The sequence below is a fragment of the Panthera pardus genome, unplaced genomic scaffold (genome assembly GCF_024362965.1).
Source record: "Panthera pardus isolate Hobbes unplaced genomic scaffold, ASM2436296v1 HiC_scaffold_1, whole genome shotgun sequence".
Taxonomy (NCBI): domain Eukaryota; kingdom Metazoa; phylum Chordata; class Mammalia; order Carnivora; family Felidae; genus Panthera; species Panthera pardus.
This window is the reverse complement of record NW_026526654.1, coordinates 61,301,539-61,318,348: the sequence shown is the minus strand read 5'-3', so window position 1 is coordinate 61,318,348 and position 16,810 is coordinate 61,301,539. Positions and strand designations below refer to the sequence as shown.

The following is a 16,810-nucleotide window of genomic DNA, read 5'->3' as shown; positions in this document are numbered from 1 at the left end:
AACCTGACTTTGAGGGAGAAGGCAAACGTGCCCAGAAGAAGATCTAAGATACTTAATTCGTGGGCAGCATGAAATACTACTAAAGAAATGCAAAGTCCTTGCACAAAGTTTGGCACCTGAGAAATTGTGGCTTCTCTCTTCCTTTCCATTCCTGGAGACATGAGTTTGGGAAGGGTCAAAAGTGTGGGTCATTGGTCTGGAGGAAGCTCATGGTGATCAGGGATTCAGATTATTCTCTGACTGTCTGTGGCTGTGGTCAAGAAAATGTGCAGGATTTCCAGAGCAAAGTTATGTGCCCAAGCTTGCAAATCAGATTAATCAATACTAATTGCTAACATGCATTCAAGTTCACAAGTTTGTTGGTCAACACTAACAAAGAAGGAACAAGAATTTCTCCCAATCCCCAATTATTGCACAGAGATAATAACTAGATTGAGAGAGAGAAAAAAAATGTTGATTTATTTTTATTCATGAAGCAACGCAATCACAGATTCAATAGCTGAAATACTTCCTGACCTGAACTGGTCCCCCCATCTGACTAGAAATCATTGAATGCCATAGAATGAAATAAACATTAAGGATCATCACAGCCTCCATGCTCTAGAGTTAAACAATGCCAGATGGGTATTAATTCATTTCTTCAAAATATATTCATAAAGCTTCCCCTGCCCCAACCTGTCAGGTTCTGTGTTCAGCGTCTGAGTACAAGGTGCAAAACAAAACAGACATAGTTCCTGACTCCATGGAACTTAGAGTCTAGAGGGAAAAAAAGATTGTAATAAAAGGAACCCTTATTCAAGGCTTGCTTACTAGGGCCTGGGCACCGGGCTGTGCAATATGTTTGCATTTCATCAAAGACTCAACAGCCTGCGGTGGTTTATTATTCACAATAACCATGTGGAGGTAGTGGGAAGCATAGCTTTGACCCAGTGTAGTCAAAGCTCAGAAAAGTTATTCTACATATTCTGTGTGTACCAGAGTTTTTAGGACAGAATTCAGGTCTCAGTAGCTCAGCGTACAGATGTATCCACACCCAGACATCGTCACTAACCTGTATTACAAGAACCACCCTTGTTCATGGGCTGTGGATCCCCCTTCTCCAGGCTGCGCCTTGTCCTCATTTACATCCTCCATCAATGAATGAGTTAGTCAGAGAACTCAGTGCGCATCGATTAGGTGCCAGGCAACGCGCACCTACAGTTATCTTCCTACAATTACCTGCAAGGGTAGGAATGACTATGATCACTTTGCAGCTGACTAAATGGAGGATCAGAACATGAGAAGACACTTGCCTGTTATTCCAGGGCTCGAAATTGGTACAGGCAGCCAGGATCCCACCCACCCTGTCTGAGCCAGAACTCTTCCCAGGGCCACGATGTTGTTCTTCCTCCCTGCCGGCAGGCCTGACCAGTGGATGTTCCCAGACCTATAACCATGGCTCCCGCCTGACATCCCTAAGTCCCCCTGCAATAATGCCAGGTTATGAAATCCAGGCAGCTCTAGCAGAAGCAGACTCATTCTGGGAACACCTTCCTCTCCTTACGGCAACAGTATAGCTTCCAGCTCTTACTCACCTATTCTAATGAACCCAGCAAACATTGGTTAAGCAGTGGCAGGCCCCGAGGCTAATGCGGTGAGCCCAGCGCAGCTCTGGTCTCCAAGGCCTTAAAATCGAGAGTGTGAGCGAAACTTAGAGCCACAGCAAGTAGAAGGCAAGTAGACTTAACACAGGGTTATAACAAATAAAGTGTAACAGGAGAACAAAGAGAGAAACTCCTACTAGGCAGTCTAGGAAGACTTTGGGGGGAGGTGTGATTTTCAGGGCCTCGAAGGATGGGTAAGACTCAAGTGCTAGAAGCCAGGCAGTGAGGGGGATGGAGGGAAAGGGTGAATGTGAAGGAGCCAAGTCCTGCAGGCACAGGAAGGTGCTATTTCTCCCAGAAACTGGTAAGCCCAGGGAGAAGTTGTTTTTCCAGAACACTCCAAGGCTGACCCATTTTCACAGAGGCCCCAGGGAGGAGCAGCTTGTGGAGTGGGGGTGGGGGCAAGTGCGATCAGAGGGGGGTGCTTCAGGGGTGAGCTGAGAAGAAAGAACACTCTGGACACTTCGAAAGTCTTATCCGAAAAGGAGCCATCTGGTCTGGTGCGGAGTACTAAGCAAACTTCTTTTTATTTTCTGCAGGCATCTGGGCTTTGTGGAAGGATCTGTGGTGGCTCCCTGGGCTGGTGAAGGGCCGAATCTCTGGCGCCTGAAGCCTGACTGGTCCCAGCCTCCACACCTCTGCACAGAGCGGTCCTCACAGTAAGCTGCTGAGCTGACAGCTGTCTCTTTCGGAGCCCTTTGGGTCTGCCGCCCCATGCTGTCCCCTTGAGAGAGAAGCATGGTAGGTTTTTTTTTTTTTTTTTTTTTTTTTTTTTTTTTTTTTTTTTTTTTTTAATAAAAATCCTGGCCAGTTACATCTGGGAAAAACAATCCAAGTGTTAATCCATCTGGAGAGAGAATGAATCCATCTCTTTTGCTGCTGCCTGTATCTTTTCATTCTCATTTCTGGATCTTTAAATCACATTATGAAGCCAGAACGAACGCCCTGCAAACCTGTCTCCTACCCTTCAGGCAGCCTTTTAGACCTTTCTTTGTGCCCTGTCTCCTTATGCTCCTGCCTCACAGAGCTCCTTTCATCTGGGTGTGACACAGCCCGTGAAACAGAGAAACAAAGCCTCGCTACACCCCCAAGAGGAAAGAGGCAATCATAACTTGCCTTCCTCCTGCCAGGGAGGGGACAAAACAAGGACGGTGCAGTGATTTGGTCACAGTTCCAGCTCCTCCTGCCACCCTAACGCAAGGATTTGGCCACAACACCCTGCTCTCGTGTGCTTTCGTAGGAGGGGACTCACATGTTCAAGAAGGAACTTGGTACATTTCTTCCTAAACTGGATTCTCCTCCTGCATGCATTGTTGGGGGAAAAGCAACAACCAATCACCCCAGCTGGGAACTTTCAACTCTCCCAGGCTTTAGAGACGTACTGGGGGTCCTAATGCTCATGCCTAGGCTGCTTCTCTCCAGTTCTCTGCGACTCCTTTCGGCCCCCTGCTTGCCTGCATTACTACCACAGCTTGCTCTCCACAGTCCTGTTTCTGCTGCGTTTCCCTCCAAATCCACCCTCCAGGCTGCTGTCAGAATAATCTTTCTGAAATACACTTAGATAGGTCATGCCTCTGCTCAAAACACTTGTCCTAAGATTTCAACCCCTTACCCTGGCCTAGAGGCTCCACGTTCCATGCCCCAGCGTACCTGCCCAACCTCCTTTTCCACCTGTGCCCCTCCACACTCTCCATAACTGGCCACTTAGAGCCACTTCCTGTTCCCTGCGCGTGATGCATCATGCCTTTGCTGGTGTTCCCGTGCACGACTCTGATCCTCTGGCGCGGGAGTTCCTGTCTGTTATCAAAGCCCAGCTTCAGGAGTGGCCTCCACCCTGAGTACCAGATGAAACTGGCAGTTTGCTCCTTCGCGTCATGTTGTATCTTTACTGGGTTTCCATTAGGGCTCATGGTAGGATATCAGACATTGTTTACGTACTGCCTCGTCTCTGGCCCCAAATCACCTGTGTGTTCTTTCTCGGCTAGTGTGGTGTCCTTCATCTTGGCATTGCCAGGACCCAGTGGAGTGCCTTGCAAATAGTCGATAGAGTTTGCTGAATCAGGAGGGTGATCACGTCTGTTCACGGAAAAGGCAGAACTAACAGACAGGGAAACAGAGGCCAAAGACTGTTGAGAGGTTTTCCCAGTCTTGTGCTGTGAATTTAAGTAGCAGTGCAATGACTAAACCCAAGGCTTCTGGTTTCCAGATTATCACACCTCTGTAGTCCCTAGAACCAACGCATCGAGCAAGCCTGTAGGGGAGAGTTTGTATTCCTCTATGTGTCACAGATAACCTTCATTCATATATTCAACGTGTACTTGTGTGTTTAACAAGTCAGGAAGGTCCCCTTTCCCATGAGAAGCTTGCTACTGGAAACAGAGAAAAATAGATAACAAAGTACATAAATCAGATATAAGGTGAGTGGACAGGAGTCAGAACAGGTGGAAGCTTGGAGACCATCATAGGGGGCCCGGATTCTATTCTAACAGCAGTCATTGGCTTCTAAAAGCCAGGAGTTTGACAGCTGTGGGACAGGAGTTGGGAACAGAGTGACACAGGGAGAGGAGTTACTGCACTGCCTTTGAAGGATGCAACAGTGACTTGGACCAGGGTGGCGGAAATGCAGGTGGAACAAGGTGGACTGATTTGGGATTTATTTCAGACGAAACCTGCCCACACTTGCAATGGGTTGGTTGTGGCTAAAGTCTTTGGTTTGGAAGAAGGGTTATTAGGCATTGTTCTCATTTACCCCCAACAAATCGATGACCACAGAGGCAGTGTTAGAATTCTTGGGTCATCAAAAGATTCCAGCATTTGGTAGACACCCGTTATTTCTGTGAACGACCCCACAATATTTTATTATGTGAATGATGTCATCAGAGCCTCCTTTGGGAGTCAAAGTTTGTCTTCTACCTCTTAAGGCCATGGAAAATGGCAACAGGACCCTGGTTGGGACCATTCTGGGTTTATGTGTGGCCCCTGGCTGTGCCTTGCATGGTTTGACGTGAGGGCCAGCATGGTATAGGAAGAGATTAAGATTTGAAGCTGTACAGTGCCTGTTTCAAGCTGTGTAACCTTGGGAAGGGTTTCCAACCTCTCGAAGCCTCAGTTGTCTCATCTATAAAATGAACTTCAAGAATACATGACACAGAGTTTGTGTGAAAATTTAATGACCGAAGTAAAGTACTTAGAGGGCATTCTTGCCTTTGATTCTCCCCAGAACCAATATGTGGGGAAAGAGGAAAGTTCGGGAAAAGGAGGGAGCACTCTTCACATTCCCTCCCAATGGCTTGGGCCCTGATGTAACTACGCCCCCAGAACAAGAACCTTCATATTCCTTGTAGGTATTCATCTGGGTTTAGGGAAGAAAACAGTATGGGGCGCTGTAAGGTATCCTTCTTACCAGCTAGTAGCTTGCTTTTTTCTCTGTCCCCATTGAGGGTAACCGTAGCTTGAGTAATGACAACATGATAAAGATGTCCATCTCCAGCCAATACCGTGGCATCTGGTGTTTTGCTTCTGGGCTTGCGGGGTAGGTGGAAAGTATAAGAGGAGACTCCTGTGAGGACCTTTCTCTTATTGACCTTCATATGAATGTGCGGTTTTGAGTTGGTGAGCAAAGAGGGGCACCTCTGTGGGCTGGCGTGAGCTCCTCTGATGTATGTCGTTCCCGGAAGATCACTCACCTGGAGACAAGGTAGTCTTTGGACAGGAGCCAGAACTTAGAAGGGAGTCTTAGTCAGGCGTGATAGGGAGTTTTCTGGCTTTCTTGGGACTCTGCTTTCTTTGATAAGGACTTTGGGGATCTAAAGCAGGGATGACAAGTTGGTGTAACTTTGGCTGATTGGTAGTTGATACCTAGAGACTGTGTCCAAGTCTGCGCTCAATGAGGAAGAGTGCTGTGGTTGATTGGGGATGTCTGCCCTGAGCAGCCTACGGGGACATGTAGCAGGTAGGTTGTGAATTGGCCATTCTTGGTATGGAGATTCATGGGATCCCTCCAGGATGGCAGGGACTAAACGTGACCTTCACCACATGGAGGCAGAAGGGCAGCCAGGCAGGGAGACCTCCCCATTGAGGCCAAATACTAAAGATGGATAAACTACATTGTGTAAGCCAGATGATCTGAGTGCTTATTATTTTTGTTGATTTATCTTTTTGAGCCCCTTGCTCTTAGTGTAATCTTCCAAAACTTTTGTTGGCCGGGCCTCTGCCTTGTCACAAGGGACTGGTGGAGGGCACGTGCCTGGGCTGGAGGACAAAGGAGAGGGACAAGCCCCTGAAAACAGTGGGGCTGGCCGTGGATGGCACCCTAAGACCCCAAGGAGATGGCCAACCTCAGGGCCCAAGCCTCCCTCCTCACATGTGGATTTCCTCTCCATTGCTAGCTGCAGGCCAGTGGAATTCTAGTGTTCTATAGGCAGCGTTCCATCTTTTTTTCACTTCACCTTTTCCAGAATTTTGCCAAAGACTATTGTCAAGATAGTTATTCAACCATTTCACTTCTTAATTCCGTTAGGAAAAGAAGGGAAAACTACATAAGAGGGGAAAGAAACCAAGAAGACTGAAATTGAACATTTACCAAATATTTTTATGTATGTTTTTCTTTATTTTTTTATGTATGTTTTTCTTTATTTTTTAAAAAGTACCTTATTGAAGTATGACTGATACTTAAGAGGCTGTACGTATTTAATGTACACAGCTCCGTAATTTTGGGAATAAATATACATCTGTGATCACCACTTTCAGGCCATAAAAATCTCCCAAAGTTTCTTTCTGCCCCATCATCATTATCATCACTATCATCATCATTATTTGTGGTGAGAACACTTTTATCTCACAATTACCCTATGAAGTAAGTACTATTGTCACTATCTAATTAATGATGCAACTGAGGTTCAGAGAGGGCCAGGCCCAGTCCCCAAGTCTCAAACCTGGTCGAAAGCAGAGCCACACCCCCGGCCCCAGGCATGACAGTCCCCACTGTGCATGCTCCTTGGCTCTGTCATGCCACGGAGCGTGGTGGGGTTTGCAGTCCTGACGGGGAGCCACGGAAGGAGTGTGGGCTCCCCCAGGCTGAACGCCGGCAGGGATTGCTGCCCAGGAAAGAGCCAGAAAGCTTCATCTCCCGTGGCAACCTGGCATCTGGGAGGACGGGAGAGGGCTGAGGGCTGGGAAGATCTTGTGTCCTTTGAAATGGGGAAGGGAGCGTCTTCCCTGCCCAGAGGGGCCACTATGAACCCAGGTGACCGCAACCTTCGCCCCACTGCTGAGCCCAGAATACCTAGAGCCTGAACGATGTTGTATTCAAGGGGCCCTTCCAGGAACTGCTGTCTGGTGCTCTGTGCTAAAAATGCTTGTAATCACAGGATTTGCTTTACGGATTTCTTTTTTTATTCATAAAAATTCAAAGAACTGAATGGGGTGTTACCTATGTGACTTTCCCCAGTTTGAATGGAAATTGTGTAGCTAAATCAGGGAGCGAGATGTCCTTGAGTTCTGTGTGTGTGTGCGTGCGTGTGTGTGTGTGTGTGTCAGGGATAGAGGTAGACATGATTTGACTTGATGTCACCATGAAATATTTTTAGAGACCTTTAGAATTCTCTGTAATTACACTATCTATACTCGGGCCTAGTGTTATTGTTCAGGTGACAAAATACTGGCTGCTAATTACAATAAACAAAGGATTTCATTTCTCTAAAAAAAAGGAGTCCATAGCTTCTCTTTGCTTAAAGCAGCCCGAAATACCTACTGGGATTTTCTTCTTCTTTATTTTTTTAATGGCTAAGACTGGCACACCAAGACAATTTTTATCATGATTACATTAGTACGGTTTGCAAACAAGGCAGCGTGCCTTCACACCTTCTGTCTGATGTGGTGGCAGAGATATTAGAGGGGTTTTGTGTAAAAAGTTTAAGCTGAAGCCTGGATTTTGTATGGCTTAATAGAGATGCTTACTCCAGAACTGTTCCCCTCTGGTATTGGTGTGCTGTGTGGACAGAAGTCTTGGGATTTTTCTATGCATTCACGAGAAAGGAATTGAGATTTGCAGCCTCCCTTTTCACAGATGACAGAGGAAGAGGAGGAAGAAAGGACAGGCCGCCTTGCCAGGGTGCGTGGGTTCGAGGGCTGCATTCTTTAGACATAAGGGAAGAGGCAGAGTGGTCAAGAACAAAACTCTGGCTCTGGTGGGATTTTATCTTATTTTTATTAAGTTTAAAAATTTTAATTCCAGTGTAGTTAATATACAATGTTATATTAGTTTCAGGTATACAATATAGTGATTCAGCAATTTATACATTAGTCAGGGCTCATGGTAAGTGTGCTCTTAACCCCCTTCACCTGTGAAATCACCTGTCCCACCACCCACCTCTGCTCTGGTAACCATCAGTGTGTTCTCTGTAGTTAAGAGTCTGTTTCCTGGGTTCGTCTCTTTTTTTTTCCCCCCGTTGCTTGTTTGCTTTGTTTCTTAAATTCCACATAGGAATGAAATTACATGGTATTTGTCTTTCTCTGACAGACTTATTTGGCTTAGTTAGCATCATGCTCTGTAGCTCTATCCATAATGTTGCAAATGGCAAGACTTTATTCTTTTTTATGGCTGAGTAATATCCCATTATATATATATATGATATTTTTATAGATAACTATATATATTTATATTAGTAACTATATCACTTCTTTATCCATTCATTAGTCAATGGACACTTGGGCTCTTCCCATAATTTGGCTATTGAAAATAATATTCTGCAGTAAACATAGGGGTGCACGCATTCCTTTGAACTAGTGTTTTTGTATCTTTGGAGTAAACAGCCAGGAGTGCGATTCCTAGATTGTAGGGTTCTATTTTTAACTTTTTGAGGAAGCTCCACACTGTTTTCCAGAGTGACTGCACCAGTTTGCATTCCCATACAGCGCATGAGTGTTTCTTTTTCTCCACTTCCTCACCAACACCTGTTATGTCCAGCGTTTTTGATTTTAGCCATTCTAAGAGGTGTGAGGTGATAGGTCATTGTAGTTTTGATTTGCATTTCTCTGATGGAATCTTAGTTCCGCCATATGCCGTGTGACCGGTGGCAAGTTACCTTACCTCTCTGAACCTCATATACAAAATGGAAAGAATAATAGTACCTCCCTTATGGCATCGCTATGAGCGGATAGAAAGCACTTAACACAGCATTTATACAGGGAGTGTCCATATGTAGCTGGCTATTATTTTAAAGATGCGCTCAGTAAATATGTGGTGAATGAATGAAGAATGTTTGTTCTGATCGCAGGATGCTTCAGGCAGCGTTTTCAATTTTAAGTTGCGCTATGAAGAAAGCCTAACAAAGTGCCAGCCTCCCCCAGGAACCTTGTAACTTGTTTGTCTCCAACAAAGACGGCTGCTAATCTTCCTGTTGAACTGTGGCCATCTGCACTCTGCAGAAAAGCAGCCCCGGACTCTTACTGGGGCTGGAGTGGGAGTGGAATTAGGACTGGGCTGACCTAGCACGGGCCAAGGGTGCTGCCAGGCGCTTCGGTAGCTATATATAGCTAATGCTTATTCAACTCTTGCCACGTGCCAGGCGCTGTTATAAGCACTTTATGCTTAGAGCAAACAATCCTACCAACAGGCGCTATTGTTAGTCCCATTTTGCAGAGGATAAACCTGGGGGACAAGAGACTTTCAAGAGACCGTTAGGAAGTCTCTTGAAATCCCACAGTTTGTAAGTGACAGAACTGGGACCCAACATGGACGTTCCGACTCCAGCATTCCCCCCACCGCTGTGCTCTGGGGCCTCCCTGGTGCCTGTAAATCTGAGGGTGCCCTGAATAAAATTTATGTTATGGGTTGGCAACAGGACGTTGGTTCCCTGATCTACAGATGGCCCGGTGAGAGATATACCCAGGGTAGATCACCCAACTGGTGCCTGAAGCTGACCTGGCTTAAATCTCCTACGTGCGTGCGTGCGTGTGTGTGTGTGTGTATGTGTGTGCGCACATGTGTGCGTATGTGTGCATACACATCTGTTTGTGTGTCTTCTTAAGCATCACATGGGGCATAGACAGGCAAGTGAGAAATACACTTGTGAGGACCACAGGAGGACACTGTGTAACTGAATTAAGGAATTTTGAAGGCGAGGGAAGAAATGGATTTCCAAATACTTTGTGCTTGCTGAAGGGCTCTTAGAGATTCATCTTATTTCCATTTGCCCTTAAACATTTTTTTAAGCTTGCCTTTCTGGGCTGGAGATAAAGTCACCGTCTTCTCTAATTGTCCGCCTCCCCTAGGAACGCTCTTCCTGCTTGAGGCGAGGATATCTGACAGTCACCGAGATTTTCCTGGCAGACAGACTGCAGAATGTGCCCTGGTCTCCACCCTCCTGCCTTCCCTCTCCAGGGAGTACAGGGCTGTGTAAATCAGCCATGAGGAGGGCTTAACAATTAAGGAACCTGACACCTAGGTGATTGCTCCATCCCCTGGGGTTTCCAAACCTTTTTGAACCATGAATCTCTGTGTTCAGTGTAAATCCCAGACCCCCTGTGTGTGTGAGGCGGCTGAAAGTGGAGCTGCCCTGGCAGATGCTGGGGGTCCCGGGAGCCCGCCTCATCTCCCGCGATGACACCCTGGGGTAGAGAAAAGCGGTTTGAAAGCCCAGTGAGCAGCTCTCAGTTCCCTTCTATAACTCTGAAGACCAGCTTGTTTGTCTTCTGCCCTCCGTTCTTCTCATCTTCTGGGTGCCTGTGATCCACTGTGACAAACAGGCGTAGCTAGCGTGCCGGAAGGATCAGAAGGCAGTGCTAAGGGGCCAGATTTAACACTCATTCTGCTCCAATCTTACTTAAAAAATGAGAGGTGATGGTGGCAAAAAGTGTTTGGAAAGTGGAACAGTTTAGAGGTTGGGAACACGGCTTGTGGAGTCCAACTGCCTGGGTTCAAAGCCCAGCTCTTCTACTTACTAGCTGTGTGAGTCGACACAAGTTTCTTAGCCTCTCTGTGCCTTAATTTTCTCATCTGTAAAACGAAGATTAAATAGTAACAAACTATCTCATTGGGTGGTTGTGAGACTTAACTGAATTAATATATATGATGTACCTAGAACAGTTCCTAGCACGCGGTAAGTGCTCAGTAAGTGTTACCCATTATTATTTAGATAATCATTCCTCTCTTCCCCAAAGTGAATCCAGTATATCCTAAGGTATACATGACAGACTTTCTGACAAGTAAGATATTTTTTTTTTTTTGAGGGGAGGAAGAGCAGAGAGCAGTATCAGAAGAAAGAGAAAAGAGTTTCATGGAGAGCAATAAAACCGTAGAAAGGGAAGCCCACAGTCTGTGGGAGACATGAGCACCTGACTACAACTATACCAGACCAGTCACTATGAGGTCTTGAGCAATTTAAGAAAGGGGATTATTGGGGCTCCTGGCTGGCTCAGTCAGTAGACCATGAGACTCTGATCTTGGGGTCATGAATTCTGGCCCCACATGGGGAGTAGAGATTATTAAAAACAAAAACAAAAACAAAGAATGGGGCTATACCTTAGAAGAACCTACAGGAACAAAAAAGCTCATTGGAATTTTATGTAACAGTTCTGTTTTATGAACCAGCACTGCCTCACCCAACCATTTTATGGTAAGCCATTTTCATTTCTTTCTTTTTCTTTTGGAGTTGGATTCTCTGTTACTATATGAGATGCTAAGATATTTTAAGCTACTTCAGGCCTGTAGCTCTGCTCCAGGTGCTGGGCCGGGAGAGCATCACATATTCCGGCCAGAAGACTTCCTGAGGGATTGGAGGAGACTGCAGGGCAGAAATGCCAGGTTTCTCTGGAAATCACTAGCCTGCTAAATATAGCGGTGATTATGCAGTTACTCCGTTGATTTTTTTCTAATCACAGTTTACTGGAGGCCTTAACCTTTAGAATTCTTAACAGCAGGAGGGCTGCAAAAACAGTTCTGGTGTCCTCTCAAAATAAACATCTTTGAAGAGTAATTAAGGCAACATATTGTTACCTTGGTCCCACAGAACCAAGTCTGGAGTACACACGGGTCAGAAAATAAACAGACTTCGGGGTAGCTGAAGCAAAGAGAGGGGTAGGCCCAGGGATCTGGAGTCCAGGGCTGGGGGTATCACAGATATAAGGGAGTTGGGTTAAAGGATGCCATCCGTTAATTCTCCAATTTTTTAAAAGCTGAGAGCAACGAGAGTTAAGTTCAACATAAAATTAACACGAGTTAGTGTTAGCATCAAAGGAAATTTTGGAAATATATAATCATCCATTGGGTAATCGTAAGACATACAAATACAGGCCGTTGTAGGAATCAGTATGATTGAAGGAGTGATAATCTGCAAGGAAGGTCTGACTGTCTGAAGACCTATTTGCCCCTTGTTCCTCACAATTTTGACTAGACGGTACTTTGATTTTGAAGTCCAGTGACCAAACATTTAAATTTGGTGAGGCCACCTGGGGAGAGCTTACAGCTAGACATACAGTTTTTTGACACTGACTCTGGTGATTAATTTGGTCTTGACCTTGCAGAAGGAAAGGCCTGGGGTCAAGTTCATCTAAGTAGATGATAAACCCCCAGAGGAACAAAAGAATAGGATGGGTGTTGGGTATTTAGAGAGGGAAGGAATGATGGAGAAATGGAGTACCATCTCACACTCTCCAAATTCTGGGCTCACTGGGAAAGACCAGAGTCATTTGGAAGGAGCTCCAAGCTGGTCTGAGATTCCTCTGAAAACTCCCTGTTTGTCATTCTTATTTTTTAACTTAACAAATATTTGTTGAGATCCCAGGCACTGTTTTGAGTCCTGAAGGATGGCTAGCAGAGAAACAAAAATACATAGACACATTCCCTGACCTTAGTTTAAACCTAATGACTGGTATAGTTGATGTGTACACAAGTAACACAGGGCAGCTTCAGGGCAAGTGAGTTCATTTTGAAGTTATCCAGGCTATGTTTCCAAACTGAAGCATCGTGGATGGGTTTCCCTTCTAAATGCCACTATGGCCACGTGGTCCATGTCGGCATGTTTGCCTGTGTCTCAGGGGAGAGGACAGGGTGACAGAGTGCTGTTAAGCCTCCTCTCCTTTTTATAATGTGTGGGAAATTCCACTTGGAATTCCACTTGGAGGACTTTAATACTGGTAATAATCTGTGGTATTTTTGGCCATCGTGCCTGAAAACATGAACTTGTCAGCATCTTTATTCTTATCCCTTTTGGGGAAGAGAGCTAGAGAAGCACAGAAGGGCAGTCAGAAGCCCGACTGCCCATTTAGCCCCCGCTCAGCCCTCATTCCTGAGCAAAGGCAACGGCTCAGGTAATTAGAGTCAGAATCCTGATGGAGGTACTTTGTTCAAAGTTCAGTCACAGTCTGGGATGGAGAACTCTGCATGCTCACTTCCCTTGTTAATAGCTTTGCTGACCTTCTCCAAAGAAAAAGTCATTAGAATGTTGAGTTATGATCTGTTTCTTGTAAAATTGTGCCAGTCCCCCATTTATAGCCCTGTATTTCAACCAATTCTAATTACTTCTTAGAATATACTTCTTCCAACCCTTGGAAAATATTTCAAACCCTGATCCAAGCAATCAAGCATACTTCTTGGTTTGCAAGCCGATTGGGACCCAATGCATGCAAGTCTCAATGAAAGGCCCCTCCCCCAGAAGCCACACAATCCTTATCTCCAGGACTCTCCAGGGCCCCCAAGAGCCAGCGTCATTTGGTTTCCTAACTTTGAAAGGTGACCTTTCATGGAGGATGTTGGGTGTTAGGAAGCTAATGAGGAAGAGCAAAAATTTTCTGCATCTCCCCAGGGAGGGTCTTTCCTTCTCTGTCACAGCTGAGCATCATTGGAAGTCACTGGCCATTCCCTTCCTCCACCTCTGGAGAGTAGGCTGGTTCAGTTCAGAATCCATTGTGGGGTCCTGGGTAATAGAGTCCTTGCATTGCTTCTGCTTTATCTCTACAAAATTCCCACAAGGTTTAAAACAAACAAACAAACAAACAAAAAAAAAAAAAACAAAAAAAAGAGTCCCTGTTGGCTTGTGAAGTCAAGAGCTCCTTGGTACAGCTCAAATTTGGCTGAGTCCAGTGGATGTTCTCCCTCACCTATCTTTTTAAATATATTAATCATTTCAGACAATTTAAGCAACTCAAAGATTTTCAGAAGTCTCTGTTCCTTTTATGCTTTGAATGGGAGTAGAATCACCAGCAGTGCTGAAGGAAACATTTTTATAGACTTTCTAAATCTCCCCACTGCTGAGAAGAATTAAAAAAAAAAAAAAAAAAAAAAGAAAAGAAGCATTTCTCTTGTCTCTTTATTTCTAATCACTTTTTCCTTCTAACGGGACTGAAGCACCATGAGAAATGGCGCTCTTTTACGGCAAGGACTCATTTGCCCATAACGAACACTGAGTACAAAAGCAAATTAAAAAAAAAAAAAAAAACCAACCCTATGCTTAGAGAGACCATTAGGAACGATTTGACATTTATTGAACAACAGATGGCGATTAAAAGCATAAAAGCTAGATTGCCTTGCTAGAAACAAAGGGTAGTTCTACTGAGGAAGTCTAACGTTTCAATTAAAATACCTCTCAATGTCAATTAAATCATATGAAGATAAGTCTGAAAATGGTTTCTAGCTGCACTATAATCAATAGTGCAGTTAAAATCCTCATCAAGAAGCACCCAAGTTTTTAGGTTGACAGTTTGCTAAAAGATTAGCCAAAGCTTCAGGAAACCATTTCCTTCAGTGTAGGGTTCAAAAGGTAAACATTTAACCAGGAGTGCTTCCTATGTATGAAACAGATTTATTTCAATGATGGGAAATAAGCCTCCCTGCCTTTGCTTTGTTTCAAATCTCAACCACTTTTCAGTATGGATTAGGCATTAGTGAGGGGTGGGGAAATAACCCCATTATTTCCACAGCAAGGATCTTGCTTTAATGATATCCATATCATTTGGGAAACAGCAAGTTGGAGTGGAGAGAGAAGTGGTTTGGTAATGAGACAGACCTTGGTTTGAAACATGGCTCAGTTACGTTGGATGAATGTCTTTGGTGATCAGAATCTGTTTTTTTCATTTGTAAATTTCTCATTTTTCATTTGTAAAATGTCATCATAACATCACCTTTCTTGGATTGCCTGTTGCATTCTAGGGTTTCGGAGAATGAGGACCCCTATCTTTAGCTGTCTTTTGGAAGAACCTAATGATAGAGAATCCATTGTAGCAGATCTTACCAAAACTGAGTTCAGGGAGTCAGTGGTTTTGCTACACTATGCCAAAAAGTGTGCTAATGTTAGAGTAGGCAGTTAGTTGGGTTCTAACAGGATACCGGGAGGCCAGCAAGGACGAAGTCCTGGCCAGCTATCGGGAAGATCAGAGGCAGGTCCTGACAGCACTCCACAAGAAGCCAGATCTAACCAGACAGGCCCAAGATGGCAGATGCCATGACAGGAACCCCCTGGCCAAATTGAGAAGAAAAGGCTCAGGAATTCTGCTTTCTGTCCCAATAAATACAATAAATATTCTGCCCCTCAGAACTGTCAATAAAAGGTAGAAGCCCAAGCCCCAGGGCACACATCTCTCTCTCTCTCTCTCTCTCTCTGTCTGTCTTGAGTTCAACCCTTCTCATATCTCAGAAGTGTACTTTTCGCTTTTAATAAACTTTCCTGCTTGTGTTCCTTGTCCTCTGTGCTATGTGTCTGTCCTTAAATTCATTCTTGTGACTAGACCAATCATCTTCCGTGACTCCTTCAGATCTGGCTGAGTCAAGGCCCCGGGACCCGAGGTCTCCCTAGTTCACCCAGCAGCAATATGGATTGAATCATTTCCCCCTAAAATTTATATCTTGAAATCTTAGCCTGCAGTACCCCAGAATGTGACTGTTTGGAGATGGGGTTGTTGCAGATGTAATCAGTGAAGTTAAGATGAGGTCATACTGTGTAGAAGGGTGAGCCCTCATCCAACGTGACTAGTGTCTTTACGGAAAAGGCAAATATAGAGACAGCCACCCACACTGGGAGGATGCCATGTGAGCGTGAAAGCAGAAGAATCTATAAGCCCAGGAAGTGAAGACATTGCCAGCAGGCCACCAGAAGCTAGGAGAGACACTTGGAACAGATTCTCCCTCACAGCCTCCAGAAGGAAGCAAACCTGCTGAGATCTTGATCTCAGACTCCCAGCTTCCAAAACGGTGAGATGACAAATTTCTGTTGTTGAAGCCGCCAGTTTGTGGTTCTTGCTACCACCGCCCTAGCAAACCAATACACTGTGTCAAATACATTTGGTAAACATTGGTACAGCGCCCTGCTTTTGAGATTTCATAAAGCAGCTTACTAAAGAAAGTCAGGTCTCTGAGAAATCCTGCTACTAAGAATTGTCTCTACCTTTGCTAAATCCAGTGTTTCCCAAACACGTGGCCACGTAAGACTTTCCCCGGTGCATCAATACCTATTTACATACTTTTGGAACTACTTTGGGAAAGAAGGCTTTGGAATGCTTTGCCCTGAACCCCACCCTGCAATTTACATCAACCCATTCCTTCACCTCAGCCCCAGGGCTGTCACTCCAGCTCTTGCTCCCTTCCCAGCCACAACCAGTCACTTAACCACGTGCTCCGCACCACTCCAGAATGATGCCAGCCCCTTCCTCATCGCTGCATCCCTGAGCAACTCTGCCGGATGCTCTCTCCCCTTTGCTCCGCCAGGTGTTGGGTGTGGCTTGAGGAAGTGATGGAACTGAGTTAAATGATGGATTTGGATCCTGGGCAGTAAAATGTAATACATTTCAAGCTGAGTTTCCACTGCCGCTCAGTAATCCTTGTATTCTTGTATTGCTTCTCCTGTGCTTGCATGCCTGCTTTTAAGCACTCACTCATTCATCACCTAGTGAGTGCCCCACCATGAGCCAGTGCCTATACCAGTCACTGGGCAGGTAGGCGAGTAGGGGAAGGCATTGATGAATCACTTCCTTCAAGTGCTGCTGGTCTAGCAGAGGAGGTAAACTAACACTATCAGAGGAGAAGCATTCACAGAAGTACTGTCATATGCAGCAGAAAAAGGGAATACAGAACCGACCAACAACTGTTTGCCAGCCAAGGGTGGGAGAATATATTTCAGGCAGAAGTAATAGCAGATGTATTCAGAAAATTTCAAGTCCTGGTCAGATGTTAGGTT

General features: G+C 45.1%; 1 long non-coding RNA gene across 1 annotated transcript in view; it reads left to right on the top strand.

The window, feature by feature from the left end:
- LOC109265858 (uncharacterized) overlaps positions 1-16,810 on the top strand; it is a 73,351-nt gene that overhangs the window by 6,727 nt on the left and 49,814 nt on the right. The window contains exon 6 of the long non-coding RNA XR_002079385.2: positions 2,183-2,384. This is a non-coding gene — a long non-coding RNA (uncharacterized LOC109265858). The remainder of the gene's footprint in view (positions 1-2,182; positions 2,385-16,810) is intronic.